Source organism: Triticum aestivum, chromosome 3B (assembly GCF_018294505.1).
Source record: "Triticum aestivum cultivar Chinese Spring chromosome 3B, IWGSC CS RefSeq v2.1, whole genome shotgun sequence".
NCBI lineage: Eukaryota > Viridiplantae > Streptophyta > Magnoliopsida > Poales > Poaceae > Triticum > Triticum aestivum.
Window position 1 is genome coordinate 505,177,764 of NC_057801.1, and position 18,742 is coordinate 505,196,505.

Here is an 18,742-nt window from a genome sequence, read left to right on the forward strand (position 1 = left end):
GTGTCATTGAAGAACGCCATGTAAACTACTTTACTTTATTACTAAACGCGTTAGTCATAGAAGTAGAAGTAGTCGTTGGCGTGACAACTTCATGAAGACATGACGATGGAGATCATGATGATGGAGATCATGGTGTCATGCCAGTGACAAGATGATCATTGAGCCCCGAAGATGAAGATCAAAGGAGCTATATGATATTGGCCATATCATGTCACTACTTTATATAATTGCATGTGATGTTTATTATGTTTTATGCATCTTGTTTACTTAGGACGACGGTAGTAAATAAGATGATCCCTTACAACAATTTCAAGAAGTGTTCTCCCCTAACTGTGCACCGTTGCTAAAGTTCGTCGTTTCGAAGCACCACGTGATGATCGGGTGTGATAGATCCTTACGTTCACATACAACGGGTGTAAGACAGTTTTACACAGCAAAAACACTTAGGGTTAACTTGACGAGCCTAGCATGTACAGACATGGCCTCGGAACACGGAGACCGAAAGGTCGAACACGAGTCGTATGGAAGATACGATCAACATGAGAATGTTCACCGACGATGACTAGTCCGTCTCACGTGATGATCGGACACGGCCTAGTCGACTCGGATCGTGTAACACTTAGATGACCAAAGGGATGTCAAATCTGAGTGGGATTTCATTATAATTTGATTAGATGAACTTAATTATCATGAACTTAGTCTAAATATTTTACAATATGTCTTGAAGATCAAATGGCCAACGTAGTCCTCAACTTCAACGCGTTCCTAGAGAAAACCAAGCTGAAAGACGATGGCAGCAACTATACGAACTGGGTCCGGAACCTAAGGATCATCCTTATAGCTGCCAAGAAAGATTATGTCCTACAAGCACCGCTGGGTGACGCACCTGTCCTCCCTGCAGAACAAGACGTTATGAACGCTTGGCAGGCACGTTCCAATGACTACTCCCTCGTTTAGTGCGGCATGCTTTACAGCTTAGAGCCGGGGCTCCAAAAGCGTTTTGAGAGACATGGAGCACATGAGATGTTCGAAGAGCTGAAAATGGTTTTCCAAGCTCATGCCCGGGTCGAGAGATATGAAGTCTCCGACAAATTCTTCAGCTATAAGATGGAGGAAAATAGTTCTGTCAGTGAGCACATACTCACTATGTCTGGGTTACATAACCGCTTGACTCAGCTGGGAGTTAATCTCCCGGATGATGCGGTCATTGACAGAATCCTCCAGTCGCTTCCACCAAGCTACAAGAGCTTTGTGATGAACTTCAATATGCAGGGGATGGAAAAGACCATTCCTGAAGTATTTGCTATGCTGAAATCAGCAGAGGTAGAAGTCAAGAAGGAACATCAAGTGTTGATGGTCAATAAAACCACTAAGTTCAAGAAGGGCAAGGGTAAAAAGAACTTCAAGAAGGACGGCAAGGTAGTTGCCGCGCCCAGCAAGCAAGCTGCCGGGAAGAAGCCAAAGAATGGACCCAAGCCCGAGACTGAGTGCTTTTATTGCAAGGAAAGTGGTCACTGGAAGCGGAACTGCCCCAAATACTTAGCGGACAAGAAGGCCGGCAAAACCAAAGGTATATTTGATATACATGTAATTGATGTGTACCTACCAGTAATCGTAGTGACTCCTGGGTATTTGATACCAGTGCCGTTGCTCATATTTGTAACACACAGCAGGAGCTGCGGAATAAACGGAGACTGGCGAAGGACGAGGTGACGATGCGCGTCGGGAATGGTTCCAAGGTCGATGTGATCGCCGTCGGCACGCTACCTCTACATTTACCTACGGGATTAGTTTTGAACCTCAATAATTGTTATTTTGTGCCAAGTTTGAGCATGAACATTGTATCAGGATCTCGTTTAATTCGAGATGGCTACTCATTTAAATCCGAGAATAATGGTTGTTCTATTTATATGAGAGATATGTTTTATGGTCATGCTCCGATGGTGAATGGTTTATTCTTTATGAATCTCGAGCATAATGCTACACATATTCATAGTGTAAGTACCAAAAGATGTAAGATTGATAGTGATAGTCCCACATACTTGTGGCACTGCCGCCTTGGTCACATAGGTGTCAAACGCATGAAGAAGCTCCATGCTGATGGACTTTTAGAGTCTCTTGATTACGAATCATTTGACACGTGCGAACCATGCCTCATGGGTAAAATGACCAAGACTCCATTCTCAGGAACAATGGAGCGAGCAACCAACTTATTGGAAATCATACATACTGATGTGTGCGGTCCAATGAGTGTTGAGGCTCGCGGTGGCTATCGTTATGTTCTCACCCTCACTGATGACTTGAGTAGATATGGGTATGTCTACTTAATGAAACACAAGTCTGAGACCTTTGAAAAGTTCAAGGAATTTCAGAGTGAAGTTGAGAATCAACGTGACAGGAAAATCAAGTTTCTACGATCAGATCGTGGAGGAGAATACTTGAGTCACGAGTTTGGTACACACTTAAGAAAATGTGGAATAGTTTCACAACTCACGCCGCCTGGAACACCTCAGCGTAATGGTGTGTCCGAACGTCGTAATCGCACTCTATTAGATATGGTACGATCTATGATGTCTCTTGCCGATTTACCACTATCTTTTTGGGGCTATGCTTTAGAGACTGCCGCATTCACTTTAAATAGGGCACCGTCGAAATCCGTTGAGACGACACCGTATGAATTGTGGTTTGGGAAGAAACCTAAGCTGTCGTTTCTAAAAGTTTGGGGATGCGATGCTTATGTCAGGAAACTTCAACCTGAAAAGCTCGAACCCAAATCAGGAAAAATGCGTCTTCATAGGATACCCTAAAGAAACTGTTGGGTATATCTTCTACCTCAGATCCGAAGGCAAGATCTTTGTTGCCAAGAATGGGTCCTTTCTGGAGAAAGAGTTTCTCTCGAAAGAAGTAAGTGGGAGGAAAGTAGAGCTTGATGAAGTATTACCTCCTGAACCGGAAAATGGCGCAACTCAAGAAAATGTTCCTGAGGTGCCTGCACCGGCTAGAGAGGAAGTTAATGATAACGATCAAGATACTTCTGATCAAGCTCCTACTGAAATTCGAAGGTCCACAAGGACACGTTCCACACCAGAGTGGTACGGCAACCCTGTCTTGGAAATCATGTTGTTAGACAACAGTGAACCTTCGAACTATGAAGAAGCGATGGCGGGCCCGGATTCCAACAAATGGCTAGAAGCCATGAAATCCGAGATAGGATCCATGTATGAAAATGAAGTATGGACTTTGACTGACTTGCCCGTAGAACGGCGAGCCATAGAAAATAAATGGATCTTTAAGAAGAAGATAGACGCGGATGGTAATGTGACCATCTATAAAGCTCGGCTTGTCGCTAAGGGTTATCGACAAGTTCAAGGGGTTGACTACGATGAGACTTTCTCACCGGTAGCGAAGCTGAAGTCCGTCCGAATCATGTTAGCAATTGCCGCATTTTATGATTATGAAATTTGGCAAATGGACGTCAAAACGGCATTCCTTAATGGTTTCCTTAAGGAAGAATTGTATATGATGCAGCCGGAAGGTTTTGTCGATCCTAAAATGCTGACAAGGTGTGCAGGCTCCAACGCTCGATTTATGGGCTGGTGCAAGCATCTCGGAGTTGGAACATTCGTTTTGATGAGATGATCAAAGCGTTTGGGTTTACACAGACTTATGGAGAAGCCTGTGTTTACAAGAAAGTGAGTGGGAGCTCTATAGCATTTCTCATACTATATGTAGATGACATATTTTTGATGGGAAATGATATAGAACTTTTAGACAGCATTAAGGCCTACTTGAATAAGAGTTTTTCAATGAAGGATCTTGGAGAAGCTGCTTATATATTAGGCATCAAGATCTATAGGGATAGATCGAGACGCCTCATAGGTCTTTCACAAAGCACATATCTTGATAAGATTTTGAAGAAGTTCAAAATGGATCAGTCCAAGAAAGGGTTCTTGCCTGTTTTGCAAGGTGTGAAATTGAGCTCAGCTCAATGTCCGACCACGGCAGAAGATATAGAAGAGATGAGTGTCATCCCCTATGCCTCAGCCATAGGTTCTATTATGTATGCCATGCTGTGTACCAGACCTGATGTAAACCTTGCCGTAAGTTTGGTAGGAAGGTACCAAAGTAATCCCGGCAAGGAACACTGGACAGTGGTCAAGAATATCCTGAAGTACCTGAAAAGGACTAAGGAAATGTTTCTCGTTTATGGAGGTGACGAAGAGCTCGTCGTAAAGGGTTACGTCGACGCTAGCTTTGACACAGATCTGGATGACTCTAAGTCACAAACCGGATACGTGTATATTTTAAATGGTGGGGCAGTAAGCTGGTGCAGTTGCAAGCAGAGCGTCGTGGCGGGATCTACATGTGAAGCGGAGTACATGGCAGCCTCGGAGGCAGCACATGAAGCAATTTGGATGAAGGAGTTCATCACCGACCTAGGAGTCATACCCAATGCGTCGGGGCCGATCAAGCTCTTCTGTGACAACACTGGAGCTATTGCACTTGCCAAGGAGCCTAGGTTTCACAAGAAGACAAGGCACATCAAGCGTCGCTTCAACTCCATTCGTGAAAATGTTCAAGATGGAGACATAGAGATTTGTAAAGTACATACGGACCTGAATGTAGCGGATCCGTTGACTAAACCTCTCCCTAGAGCAAAACATGATCAACACCAGAATTCCATGGGTGTTCGATTCATCACAATGTAACTAGATTATTGACTCTAGTGCAAGTGGGAGACTGTTGGAAATATGCCCTAGAGGCAATAATAAAAGCATTATTATTATATTTCTTTGTTCATGATAATTGTCTTTATTCATGCTATAATTGTATTATCCGGAAATCGTATACATGTGTGAATAACAGACACCAACATGTCCCTAGTAAGCCTCTAGTTGACTAGCTCGTTGATCAATAGATAGTCATGGTTTCCTGGCTATGGAAATTGGATGTCATTGATAACGGGATCACATCATTAGGATAATGATGTGATGGACAAGACCCAATCCTAAGCATAGCGTGAGATCGTGTAGTTCGTTTGCTAGAGCTTTTCTAATGTCAAGTATCTTTTCCTTTGACCATGAGATCGTGTAACTCCCGGATACCGTAGGAGTGCTTTGGGTGTATCAAACATCACAACGTAACTGGGTGACTATAAAGGTGCATTACAGGTATCTCCGAAAGTGTCTGTTGGGTTGACACGGATCGAGATTGGGATTTGTCACTCCGTATGACGGAGAGATATCACTGGGCCCACTCGGTAATGCATCATCATAATGAGCTCAAAGTGACCAAGTGTCTGGTCACGGGATCATGCATTACGGTATGAGTAAAGTGACTTGCCGGTAACGAGATTGAACGAGGTATTGGGATACCGGATCTCGGGCAAGTAACATATCGATTGACAAAGGGAATTGCATACGGGGTTGATTAAATCCTCGACATCGTGGTTCATCCGATGAGATCATCGTGGAGCATGTGGGAGCCAACATGGGTATCCAGATCCCGCTGTAGGTTATTGACCGGAGAGCGATCTCGGTCATGTCTACATGTCTCCCGAACCCGTAGGGTCTACACACTTAAGGTTAGTGACGCTAGGGTTGTAGGGATATGTATATGCAGTAACCCGAATGTTGTTCGGAGTCCCGGATGAGATCCCGGACGTCACGAGGAGTTCCGGAATGGTCCGGAGGTAAAGATTTATATATGGGAAGTCCTGTTTCGGGCATCGGGACAAGTTTTGGGGTTATCGGTATTGTACCGGGACCACCGGAAGGGTCCCGGGGGTCCACCGGGTGGGTCCACCTGTCCTGGGGGGCCACATGGGCTGTAGGGGGTGCGCCTTGGCCTACATGGGCCAAGGGCACCAGCCCCACATAGGCCCATGCGCCTAGGGTTTGAGGGGGAAGAGTCCTAGGAGGAGAAGGCACCTCCTAGGTGCCTTGGGGGGGAGGGAAACCCCCCTTGGCCGCCGCCCCCCTAGGAGATTGGATCTCCTAGGGCCGGCCACCCCCCCCCCCCTTGGCCCTCCTATATATAGTGGGGGGAAGGAGGGACTTCATACCTTGGCCTTTGGTTGCCTCCTTCTCCCTCTCCAACACCTCCTCCTCCTCCATAGTGCTTGGCGTAGCCCTGCCGGAGTACTGCAGCTCCATCAACACCACGCCGTCGTGCTGCTGCTGGTGCCATCTCCCTCAACCTCTCCTTCCCCCTTGCTGGATCAAGAAGGAGGAGACGTGGCTGTTTCGTACGTGTGTTGAACGCGGAGGTGCCGTCCGTTCGGTGCTAGGATCTCCGGTGATTTGGATCACGTCGTGTTCGACCACATCATCCCCGTTCTTTGAACGCTTCCACTCGCGATCTACAAGGTATGTAGATGCATCTAATCACTCGTTGCTAGATGAACTCATAGATGGATGTTGGTGAAACCGTAGGAAAATTTTTGTTTTCTGCAACGTTCCCCAACAATTCTTCCATGGGAACCCAACCAAGCACACCACCCCCACAACCATTCAATCCAAACTCTAACAACGTCAAGACCTGCCATCGATCCACGAATCAGGCTCACTGCATCCAGGTTCACTACGAGTCCGCGATGAGTCTGTAGTCAATGTATTACCGTTGGCTATCCCCACAACAGGACCATCGTCTCTCCCCAAAGCAGCAACACCACCCAGCAAATCACCACCACTGCTTGCGGCTTGCCTACATAAAATCACGAGAAATCCCCACGGTGGTGCTGTAAGACCACCTTGGAGACCTTGACAGCGACCAACTGGTGTAAGTTCTAAGCTAGACGCTCTATGTAGAAACCAATAGAAGCAGGGGCGTGGTTCAGATTTGTTCTTCGTGCGCGTGCATGCCCTGCTGCCCACCAGCTCTTGGTCTACAACTCACCTCTGACTGACCTCCCATAGAAGATTCGGGAAAAAAACTCATCACTTACATTATCATAGCCGCACATTCCAAGTCAAAGTAGAACAGATCACAAGGATTCTGTGACAACCAGCCATGGCCAGATCAGTTGGATTTTAATTTCGTTCCATCTCATAATCCATCGCCCACTCTCTCTCAATGGAAATTAAACTTAGGCATGTCACAAGTTGTCACTGTTGTTAACATTTAGAAATTTAAATCAAAGGAAATCTATAACTAATCCCAATGCTTGCATTAATCTATAAGTACATGAATTGTAAATGCTTCAGATGTAGAAGTACCACACAGCTATGTCACAGCCCCAAGAAATATTTCTCTGCTATCCTTCTTGAAACTCTGGAAGAATGCATATATACTATCCCCAATTTCACTCAAGTGTATTCATGAGGTATGATAAGCACGAAAAATGAACTATGGCAGTAACAACAAATAACGGCAAAGAAGTAACTGCAATCACTGCAACCCACTACATCCGCCGGCATGGAGATCCTAATACTTTTGTACCCTCGACTTTATATTTTTTCCGCGCCACCAACATTTTTATATCATTCATTATGCTTTTCTTCAAGGTTTCATGTGAGAAGTATGAGGGCACTGACACACACTACAGATAAAATTCTCAATAAATAAGTCTCGTTTCTATTTATATCTAGTAAGTAAAACTCTGGGATACCAACATTAAGTATCTTCTATCTGGTAAGAAAAAAGCACATAAAACCAAATGAGAGCCCTCAAAAGGGAAGCCTATCATAAATTAGTTAAGAATCCAAATCACCGACATTATTCCACAACGAACTGGTCAAAGTTTCGACATACAACTCATAAAGTATTTCATTTCTCTCATACATAAATTAAAATAGCTCAACATATCAAGTCCGAACCTGAACAATGGAAATTTGTGAAGAAATAAGTGACAAGAACTTACCTTATTAGTGGCATGATTTAATAATCAAACGATCACTTTCATTTGCATTATCAATATTTTAGCGCATGTTCTTCCCATACATAATAGTAGACTTGGTACAAAGTTTAGTAACCTTTTTAAATCTTCAAAGTATCAATCCTTAAATTCAATAGTACTGCCTAATAACCTGAACTAGTATTCGGAAGTGATATACAAATGGAGGGGGTACTGCCTAATAAATTCGAAGTACTATACAAATTCAGCCTATGTGCTAAGATTTTTTTCTGCACATCGCTCCCGTTCACTTTCAGTTAGACTCATGGTTAGGCCCCCATCAACCGACAGCACCTGCACATGCGGAATTAAACAAGTTGGTAGTCATTTCCGATGAATTAGCAGTATAGAGTTTGTAGAATTAATCATCTTCACGACATATCCTTCCGGTAAGAAGAATAAATTGTCAGTTTAATATAGCCAAATAGATACCAGTCATAGATGTATATATGTTATGGTTCCCAACTCAATTAATTTTATGAAGGTAGAGTTTCATCAACTAAATGAGGGACATTTGTACCAAAGAGAATCAATCGGCTTAAATAGATTGTGTAATATGTTGCTGGAAGAGGACGACCCAATAAACCTTATTTCATCGGCACCAACATGTCCTCGTCTTAGCCCTTGTGCTCCTGGCGCGGCATCATGGTCGATGATGGCTCCAGCCGCCGGAGCCTAACCAGCCGCCACGTGTGTACGTCACGTGACATCAGCTCATCAATCCATCATGGTCCGCTACTCTAGGCACACGCCTCCGCTTCTCGCCATCCACGCCCCAAGGCTGAATCGCAATTTCACAAGAGAATCTATTGTTTACATTACCTCTTGTTTCCTAAGCATGCAGAGTTCTTTGTATTAAGCAAGATAGATCCATAGCAGACACAGTTCTAACTAAAAAAGGTGTACATGGTCATCAACCCACAACATGCATCCATTAAGTTTAATAACTGATGGGCAACATTTTATGAGGAAACAAAAAGGCTTTTCCTATCAGCATCTCGGCAAATGTTCACCCAGTGCTTCAAAAAAATATCAATGGCAGATCTATACTGCATTTTCGGGTGAACAAAAATCTAAAATAGATTAAGAACATGCATTTATGTTACTATTCATAGAGAATATATAAATTTGAAAAAAAATATGGAACCACAATAAAAAGAACAGGTGCATAATGCATTTCAATTGTTATAGAAAATATGTCATCAAAGAAGATGAAACCAGAGACTATTTTTATACAATATAACAAGTAGTACAGAATTATCAACCATAAAATACTTGCATGTCACAACTCCCAAGTCAATCAAATTCATGTTAGAACTATAAGCGTGTTTTTGTTACACTATATACATGTCAATATATCAAGCAACTCGTCTCTTTCTTTATTTTTCAATAAGCACAAACATGAACTTTAAACCTCACCTTTTGTGAAGAGAAGGATCCACAGAGCTCTGCAGCTCTATACATTCTTGTTGCGACGTAATATTATGTCATCAGTTGCAACGGGTTTTCCTTCAAGGTTGCAGACTTGTGCTCATTGCGAATCTGTAAGCAGGCAATCGAAACACTCCATGATTAGCTTCCAAATCCATAATTTCAATAGGAAAAACCGGGAACTAAAAGCAACAAAATTTATCCATCTCTACCTATCGCTAAGTGCAGGGATATACAGATTAATCCAATAAATTTATACTCTCTATGTATTAGTTTGTTTCTTGCATCAATTTGATAAACAAACTGGGTTGCAGCGGTGCTTCAATAGAATAATTATATAGGCCACAATGACACACACGACAACATTTAAATCATGGCTCACAAAATTCAAGGATATGCATACAAATAAAACAAAAGAAAAAGTAAAGAATCAAACCTGCATTAGTGCATCGTCCTGACTCCAGAGCACGATACCAAAGTAGATGAACACCCTTGAAGATAGGGCAGAGCAAGGAACCTCCCAGGCTCAAAATCAGGGTGCATACCAGCACCTCCAGGAGCGCGTCCGTGCGGCCACCACTCCATCCACTCTGGCAACTGGCAGTGACGATGCAACCCCCGCTCCATCCCCTCTCGCAAACGCTCGGGCCGTCACAGACAACGAGTTGTTGCCTCTCCTCTCAGCCGCCACTCCACGCAACCGCAGAGTCGTCTCTCGATCTCATCGGTCCATGGCGACTTGTTCCTCTTGAGAATCACCTTAAATCCATAGTACAAGAAAACAAGACCTCTCTGGAGCTCTAAGTGGGTTTTGGGCATTTAGATAAACTATCCACAAATGGCTGCAACATGAAAATATTACATATTTTTTTAGAACACGCATCAGAGCTAATACACACACGCTAATATCAGTAAAATTTAGACAAGGAAAAGTCAGTCTTTGTATTTTGAGCTCTGTCCTGGCGAAAAATATATTGTTTTTTGAGCTGGGAAAAGTTGATAGATACTAAGACCAAATTACACTCATAGCATTGTAACATGGGAATGAAAAGATAAGAACCCCAAAGCATCAATACCTTAATTTCAGACCCCTGAACCTCAGCAACTTTGATAAATTTTTCGCCATTCAGAGGATCAACTATCCAGAGTTCCAGTTACAGACTTATCCATTTTGCCTGCACTGAACTTAACTTCGTCAATGTTTGTGGTGAAATATCACATTTCACTTGGTGGGGAACGTGATAGTCATACATTAACCTACAAATGAGCAGAATAATTCCATGTTTTAGCAATTCAATTCCAGGTTTCTTATTTTTTTTAACAATTGCTTGGCCATTGTACACTAATAAATGTTCCTGAAGATGGAGGACAAATGCATGAGATTGCTCTGTACTACAAAGGGGTGTCATCAAGTTATCATAGCCATAGCCTAAAAAACAAAGCACCACTGACCAAACACATCTTGCCCATTTTGCCCAATAGGAACTTCAGAGGAATGAGATTGCTCTGTACTACAAATCGGACACAGTGGAACGATCCTTCTCAACAGAGGCCGAGGGTCGAGGGTCCTGTCTCGCCGGCCATGGATGCTCATGGAGTGCGAGTCTAGGCTCTACGTTTAAATCAATTCTTACTACTCCGCACAATAATTCCCTGTAGCGCGTGGACACCCAAATACAACCTATGCAACAAAAATTAGACCAATATTAAGTGCACAAACAAGACACAAAGACAAATATTAAGTGCCACACACACAGTCCCTACAAAAATTCCTGAAAAATTAAATTTGAACTACTCAACCCTAAATAAAACTGAATAAAAACATCAAAACCTAAGCATTTCTTTTAGAGGCAATCAATATTCATTGAGCTCATATTTGGATTTCAGATTTCAGTGAGCTGAGCTGCTTGGAATGATAACAAGTTCAAATCATCGATCTTGACTCAAATAACCCATAACATAAAGTTGCACGTAATTCAGGACCTACAAGAATCGAGTTTATGCGCACATATGTCTATGCATGAAACGTAATGCAAAACCCTATCGAATTGATGCCCATATGCTTTTCTGGTACCTCAAGCATAGCGCATAAACTGTTTAGAAGACCTTGTATCACAAAGAAGAATTTTATGCACAAAAATCAATTTGATCTCTGCATAAAAAAGACTGAACTGGTTTGTTGTTTCATGCACAAAAATCATTTTCATCATTGCCTCTAAAAGGACAGTTTACAAAAAATCAATGCAGGTTATGCATCAGGGACAAAATATAGTACCTTGGCCTCTTACAGAACATGGTATCAAGCATTGAGGCACCCGCATCACCCAGCCCATTTTTCGAGACTTCGAAGGTAAAGGGCGCTGCCTGTCCACACGAAGTGCGGAACGAGGGCATTTTCAGCGAGATCTTTTATGATTCTTCTCCATGTTTTTAATCTCAGTTGCATGGGCCACATCAGTTGCATTTTTAAGCTCACAGAGAACTAAAGAAAAATTGCACTCAGACCTGCATACATCTGAACTCAGTAACATAGAATTTGAAAAGACGATTGCACCTATCATACATAGATTGAATGGACGTGAATATGATGCTTACCTTCAAGGTGTTCCTGAAGATTTCCATTGGAACATACTCCACATTAATGCTTTATTTTCCCCTTCTACTATTTCAGATTGTGTACCACATACATATAGGTATCGTAAATGAATAAGATGGTTAGATTTCACAAGAGTTGGATAGCAAGTTCTACAGTCAATGTCTGGTAAGTTACTCATGGTACTGACTATACCTTATAGGATGCACCAATGATGGTCAATAGTAACTTTTAGAGACCAAACATGTCGAAGTTGATCTTGATGGTTAGCACATCAAATTGTTATCTAAAATGTTACCGTCCATAAAAGATGCAGAAAATCTCCAACAAAAAGAAAATACATCACTCTTGCAGTAGTTATCATTACTCTAGTATTCTTCAATTGTTATCTCAAGTGTTGTATTCTCCAATTGCAGGCCCTCAAAATGTGGCAACTCAGTAGCAAATTCAGCCAAACGAGCTCCATCTGCAAAAATTTGTGAGGATCAAAAGAATATATTATCTCTCTTATGATGATAAACGTATGTACAACAACGGTTATTACAAGACTTCCAGCGCCCATAAACAGTCCAACTTATAAAGGTTATCACTAAAAAAACATAGTTTCAAAAGATCAGAATTTATCCTTGGAACAAATCTTTCAATAAACTGAAAGCATCATACGCATAACGAAAGCACTGCCCTATAACAGAATGAACAAGCTAAAGTGAATGCAAGCATGCTTTTAGTGCTTAGTCTATAACAGGCGGGTAAAGTTCCTCCTTGTTCCCATGTTGTTCATCATCCCCTTTTGAAGAAGAAACATCGTCTCGATGTAAAATCATGGTGATTGACTCAAGGGAACAGAGAGCAAACACACCTCCTTCAAGCGAATTCAACAATTGACAGCTCCTTCGAACGAATTCAACAATTGATGTGCTGCAGCGAGCGATGGTTTATGACCTCCCTCGCCAAATTTTCATCAATCCGCAAACACATCAGGACACCCAAAAATTTGCCCCGTTACTAAATTTGCAGCATGAGAATCCTGACGAGTTAAGAAAAACTCGACCGAGCGTCCCATGTTCGTAGTCCTACGATGGGCGGCGTCTTCAAAACCCAAAGTGCCACCATTTTCTTTATGTCCTGGAGAAAGGCTTATCATAAAATTTTGCCAAAAAATTATTAATCAGAAATAACATCACAGTATATCCATCCTCTTGCTAAAAACTATCTGAATCAAACAAAGATGTAATTTTTCAATATCAGTATACAAGAATGTTTACCTGTTGTGTGATGTTCTCCATCCGATTTGATTGCTGTAAGAGAAGGTAAATAAAATAAAACTATAAAAACGAGCAAATAAGCATCACAAAAGAAATCACATGGCAAATGCATAGTACATAAAAAGGTGCATGTGTGCTGCCACAGGACAGCTTGTTTCATGAATTGTTACTTTAAAGAACTATACTGTTTTGCGGAAGATTAGCATATAATTCAGATACTATTTGAATAAATGTAAAAGGAATATAAAAGCACCTAAACATTTGTGTGGTTAGAATTCCAGAGCAAGAAATATACCATTACGTTCTTATGCTGCAAAGGAAATATGGAAAGATTTAAAAAGGGGAGTAGTAAGGAAATAGTACAACACGGTCTTCTCCACTAAAACAAATGGCTACAATATCTTGTTCATTGTATTTATGAGAATAAGACATATTCACCACTTATTTGAAATCGGCTTCAAACTCCATGCGGTGTTTGATGTAAAATAGGTCACAAAGAAACAAAATTTTCATTTCACAATTTGATATGAAAAACTGGTTCATTTATTACGACGACTGGAAAGAAAATGTATAAAAGCTAACCAGTGAGAGCACTCTTTGTGAAAAGAAAACATATAGCACCTCTCAAAAATAGAATCTCTAATTGTGATTTATTTACAGTACAGTATTTTGTTTCGGGATAATAACAAAATCACAACCATAATAGATGATTCTGAATACAGTCTGATGGTATTTAGTATGATATAATTTTTAACTTGATCACTCAAAATAATATGGTTAATTATCAGAAAACGATGGTGTATGTGCATGCCAGCTACAAAGGTAAGCAACTAATGCATGTCATATAATCTAATCTATATAGTATTATAGTCAGAGATTGGGATGGGGATGAGGATGCGAGCCCTCACATGCATTGCTGTCTGCACAGGCTTGTTTGCTGGCATCCATAGTCCTGCTCGACCCTTCGACTGCAGCATCCCGGAGAGCACACCGTACGGCTGCTGGTGCCTGGCGGGAGAGCACGTGAGGGACGCATTGACACACACATCAGTAAGCAAGCACAGACGTGTGTATGTGTTAGGTGGGGTGGAGAACGAAAATAAACCAGTGGAGGTGGGACGAAAATTAACCGTAGAACGGAGACTACCAAATGAGACATTAGGAGTAGAGATACTAACAATAAGACATACGGCTCGTCTACACGGACTGTAAATCTTACCCAATAGCTGTAGGATTATTGCTCCAAAAAACACAATGGCACACCCAACAAAAAAATACCTTGCATGGCCACTGCTGAATGTGGAGTCTACACCAAATTTGACACTACTTTCAGACTCGGTTTTAGTCTGCTACGTACTAAAAGATCATACCACGAAATTAAAGAGGAATCCAGTTATCAGAGTAGCATGATTTCCTTTCAACTTATTTACATGACTGATGGCAGCTGATATGTAACACTTTAAAGTCAAACAATTTCAGTTAACCTATCTAGCTCGCAGCTTCCTAGCTAGTTAGCCTATCTAGCAACATACCAAATTGAATCAACACTAAAATTTATTTCAACATTTTTGTAGGGTAAATTTCTTGTAACCTATCCACACAAAATAGAGATGAACAATCCCAGTGATGGATCAAGACTAAAATTTCTTGCATAACAAAAGTGCAGTTAGAGACATGCGCCCAAGGAGGCTCTCACCAGTGGTGCCGGTCGTGATGGCGTTAGCACTCGTGCTGGGCATAGCGTCATAGCCATCGTCTGCCGACCGGAAGCAGCAAACCTCCCAGTCCAGCTTCCCTGTGCGGATGAGGAGGACGACGACCTCGACGCTGCCGTAGTCGCCGCGGCGGCGCTGCACCAAGTACTGCTACCGCCCCTGCATTTGGTCGCAAACAATCGTTTAGAAACCGCAGATTCAGAAAGAAGGGGAGAAGAATTGCTCTCAATCTCACACCCATGAACAAACCAAGTCGCACAAGGAAGGAACTCACCAAGATCCAGCCAGCACGAGACCCGCCCGTGGCGGCGAGGTTGCCGCTGTACACGTCAGTGGCGTACGTCCCGTCATCCTCGTCGTCGGTCAGGAGCGCGCGGCTCCGCGGCCGCACGTGCTGCCCGTCGCCGTCCATCGGTGCCCGCGGGGATCGCTGAGTCGGAAAGAAGCAGGCGCCCAGGTAAACGACGTCGCCGCCGTGGAAGTCGGCCGCGAGAGGCGCACCCAGTTGGTGTCCCGCCTCTCGCTGTCCGTTGCGCCACCAGTTGGTGTCCCGCATCTGTTGCCACTCGCCGACCCCTGCCATGGGAGAGGAGAACCTGGGGGCGCGTGAGTACAGGCTACGGGGAGAAGATGGGTTGGGGCGAGGGCAGGGAGATAGCGTTACCTGGGTCGTCGCTCATCGCTGTCGCGGACGCGGCGCTCCTGCTCGTCTACCTCCCACTTCGATCTCCTCCTGGAATCGGTGAAGAAAAGAAGAGATGGCAAGGGCACAGATCCACCGCTCCAATCAGATCCCTTCCATTCCCTTCCCTCCTTGGGAGAGGGAGAGAAGGTGAGGGGGAGGAGGAGGCCGCCGGCGGTGTCGCCATGGCCGGGCAGGGCTCCTCCCGCCTTCCCGCGACGGGAGGTGGCGGGGGCGGCAGCGACGGGCGGCGGCGTTTGAGGGAGGGGATCGGCGACGGCTGCGAGGGTGAAGGGTCTGGTGCGGCGTCGCTCGAGGGCAAAGGCTTCGCTCGCTCGTTCGCAACGCACGGGAAAAGTCTGGCTAATTCTTCGTAGGTTAACCGTCGTAGATTATTTTCAGGCGCGAGTTTTTTTCAATGAACCGGAGGGTTTAGCACTGAACATAATGGGAGCATACCGATTTTTATTTCCTGGTTCGAGGGCGGAGGTGGGAATCGAGGAGAGGCGGGAGGTGGGATCGAGGATGAAAAAAATCTGTCTCGGTGGGACGAAAATTGACCGACGGAGACTACCAACTGCTCTATTAGGAGTAGAGATTTAGGCGTGGTTTCATCGAAAACGGAGGTACGGATAAAAAGATATGATAAAAAAATTGAGTATGAATCAGAGCAAATTTCGAAATTTGAAAATTGCAAAAAGTTTATTCGATAGATTCATTAGATGGTGGAATCAAGACAAAATAATGAAGTTGGTTTCGTCTAATTTGGATGAATGAGTAAAAAGTTATGTCTATTTAAAAAATCAAGGCCAAGCTGTTTTACGAACGAAAAATAGTTATAAATATAGGAACTAATTTATAAATCTAATTATTCTACAGTGCTAGTGTAGAAATAATAAGCTACGGGAGTATATAAAAAAATATGAAGAAATATACCTTTATAAGGTATAGAAAAGACGAGAAAGGACAACTTCCAGAAGTCCCGCCGGAGAGGAGAAAAATATTTTTCTTTAATGAATCTAGTCAAACTAAAATATTGATTTAACCGAATCAGATTATTTTTGGAGGCTCTATGAATCTATATTTATAGATGGAAAAGAGACTTAGAGGTCAAAAGCTAGGCAATGTAGGATTAAATATAGACGAACAAATAAAATAAACAGGGAACCGCGTGGTCTAAAAATCACCACCGCCCGGCCGCGCGCGCAACGTACACGGCGCTGCATATTTTTTTTCTTTTTTGCAATTGAAAAGAAAAAGAAAAACTATGGAGAGGAAAAAAATGTGGGGAAGAAATCTGGCCGGCTGGCCTAGCCCATGAGAAATATGAACCGCGTACTATGCTCCACATGTCGGCGATAGTTAGTTATGGGCCGCACGCGAAGTTTTTTTTAATAGAAACAGAAAAGGAAAACTAAATAATGAAAAATAAAGTAAAATTATACATAGGCATATTATATATAAACATTTTCAGAAAACGGTTTTTTACAACCTGAACATTTTTCTAGCATCAAATAAAATCCTAAAAATTTAATAAAGCAAAGAGTGCTACTGTTGCAATAAAATCTAATAAAAAATATTTTACAAATACCAAAATGATTTCAAATTTATTTATCTCCAATTTTCTACTGTGGGGAATCATTTTACCCTATTTTCCATATATTTTATTTTTGGAGAAAAAAAATAATTTGACTAAAACCCAAATAACTCCTGATTGAAAAATAATTTCAAAGGGGCTCTAAATTAGATTCTTTTAAACTCCCAACTCATATTTCATATGTTTTGAATAAGTCATTTTATCTTCTCTCATGAAAATCACTGAGTAGCTTAAAGTTTTCTGAATTTGAAATATTTTCAAATGAAATTCAAATATTTTTCAACAACCCTTTTCATTAAAAAAAATGAAAGAAGTCATGTCATCTTCTCTCTAGGGTTTTGTATTTGAAAAGAATTTGAATTCGAGGAGATTAAAAATGCAAGATGAAAGTTTGGGAAAGTCCTTTTATTCCCTCTCATTTAACTTTCAAAAGTTTCAAATTTCACTCACTTTCAGTCAATCAATCAAGCAAACAAACAAAACTATCTATTTTATATAACATTCCAAAATTTAGAATTTTGGGATGTTACAAGCACCATCCGGTTCAAGTCGAGGACGTCCGGTTCCGCCTGCAGGAGGGCCTCGATGGCAGCGGCATCCGCGCGCTTCGCGTCGAGTTGAGCCTCCACCGCCCGGTTTAAGTGCAGGACGTCTAGTTCCACCTGCAGGAGGGCCTCGATGACAGCGGCATCCACGTGCTCCGCATCGAGTTGAGCCTCTACCGCCCGGTTCAAGTCCAGGACATCCGATTCCACCTACAGGAGGGCCTCAATGGCAGCGGCATCCGCGCGCTGCGCCTGATGAAGGTATGTACCTAGGGTAGGGTCATGGACCTGTCCAAACTACCCTACCCAAGGACATCTCTAGAAGAAACCACCTGCCAATCGACTCAGAAGTGTTCCACTCGACAGACTCGAAGACACTCGACCATGAAGCCAACCACTCGACCATGAAGCCAACCACTCGACGCCCAAGAGATCTAAAGTCACTCTGCACGCAAACGGTCGGTCATTAAGTAGCTTTTATGGTCATCATAGCACTTTATGTGTAGCGTTACCAGTAACGCTCAATCTTAATGTATCTTAAACCCTGCATAACTGAGGGCCGGAGGGGTCTGGCGGACTCTATATAAGCCACCCCCTCCTCAGTGTAAAGAGTTCGCACCCCTGTAACTCATACGCATATAATCCAGTCGACCGCCTCCAGGCTCCGAGACGTAAGGCTGTTACTTCCTCCGAGAATGGCCTGAACTCGTAAATCTCTTGTGTATACAACTACTCCATAGCTAGGATCTTGCCTCTCCATTAGTACCCCCTACACTACTGTCAGACTTAGAACCACGACAGTTGGCGCCCACCGTGGGGCAGGTGTCTTAGCGACTTACTTGAGAAGTTGCAATTTTTCCGATCTCCTTCATCATGGTTTCAGGTGGAGTTTTGCTTGAGGGCCGCGAGATCCGTCTCGGCGCGCTCACGTTCATCGCCGACGACTCTGCTTGGCTTCAGGAGGCTCCGCTCGACATCGACGCGCTCCCAGTCTGCGGAGCGACGCACTTTCGCGCGTGC

General features: G+C 43.0%; 1 long non-coding RNA gene across 12 annotated transcripts; it reads right to left on the reverse strand.

The window, feature by feature from the left end:
- Nucleotides 1–7,877: 7,877 nt before the first annotated feature.
- Nucleotides 7,878–15,931, reverse strand: LOC123070608 (uncharacterized). Of its 12 annotated transcripts, none has more exons than XR_006433850.1 (15): nucleotides 15,563–15,930; nucleotides 15,173–15,494; nucleotides 14,880–15,057; nucleotides 14,092–14,191; nucleotides 13,184–13,216; nucleotides 12,778–13,054; nucleotides 12,286–12,384; nucleotides 12,114–12,204; nucleotides 11,921–11,987; nucleotides 11,601–11,830; nucleotides 10,402–10,582; nucleotides 9,762–10,167; nucleotides 9,314–9,436; nucleotides 8,481–8,726; nucleotides 7,878–8,188 (listed from the first exon to the last, which is right to left on the reverse strand). It is a non-coding gene; the product is annotated as an uncharacterized lncRNA (long non-coding RNA). The 12 variants fall into 12 exon arrangements; XR_006433844.1 differs by adding an exon at nucleotides 10,778–11,006 and having other exon boundaries at nucleotides 10,402–10,500; nucleotides 11,921–11,984; nucleotides 12,114–12,384; XR_006433843.1 differs by adding an exon at nucleotides 10,778–11,006 and having other exon boundaries at nucleotides 11,921–11,984; nucleotides 12,114–12,384.
- Nucleotides 15,932–18,742: the final 2,811 nt, after the last annotated feature.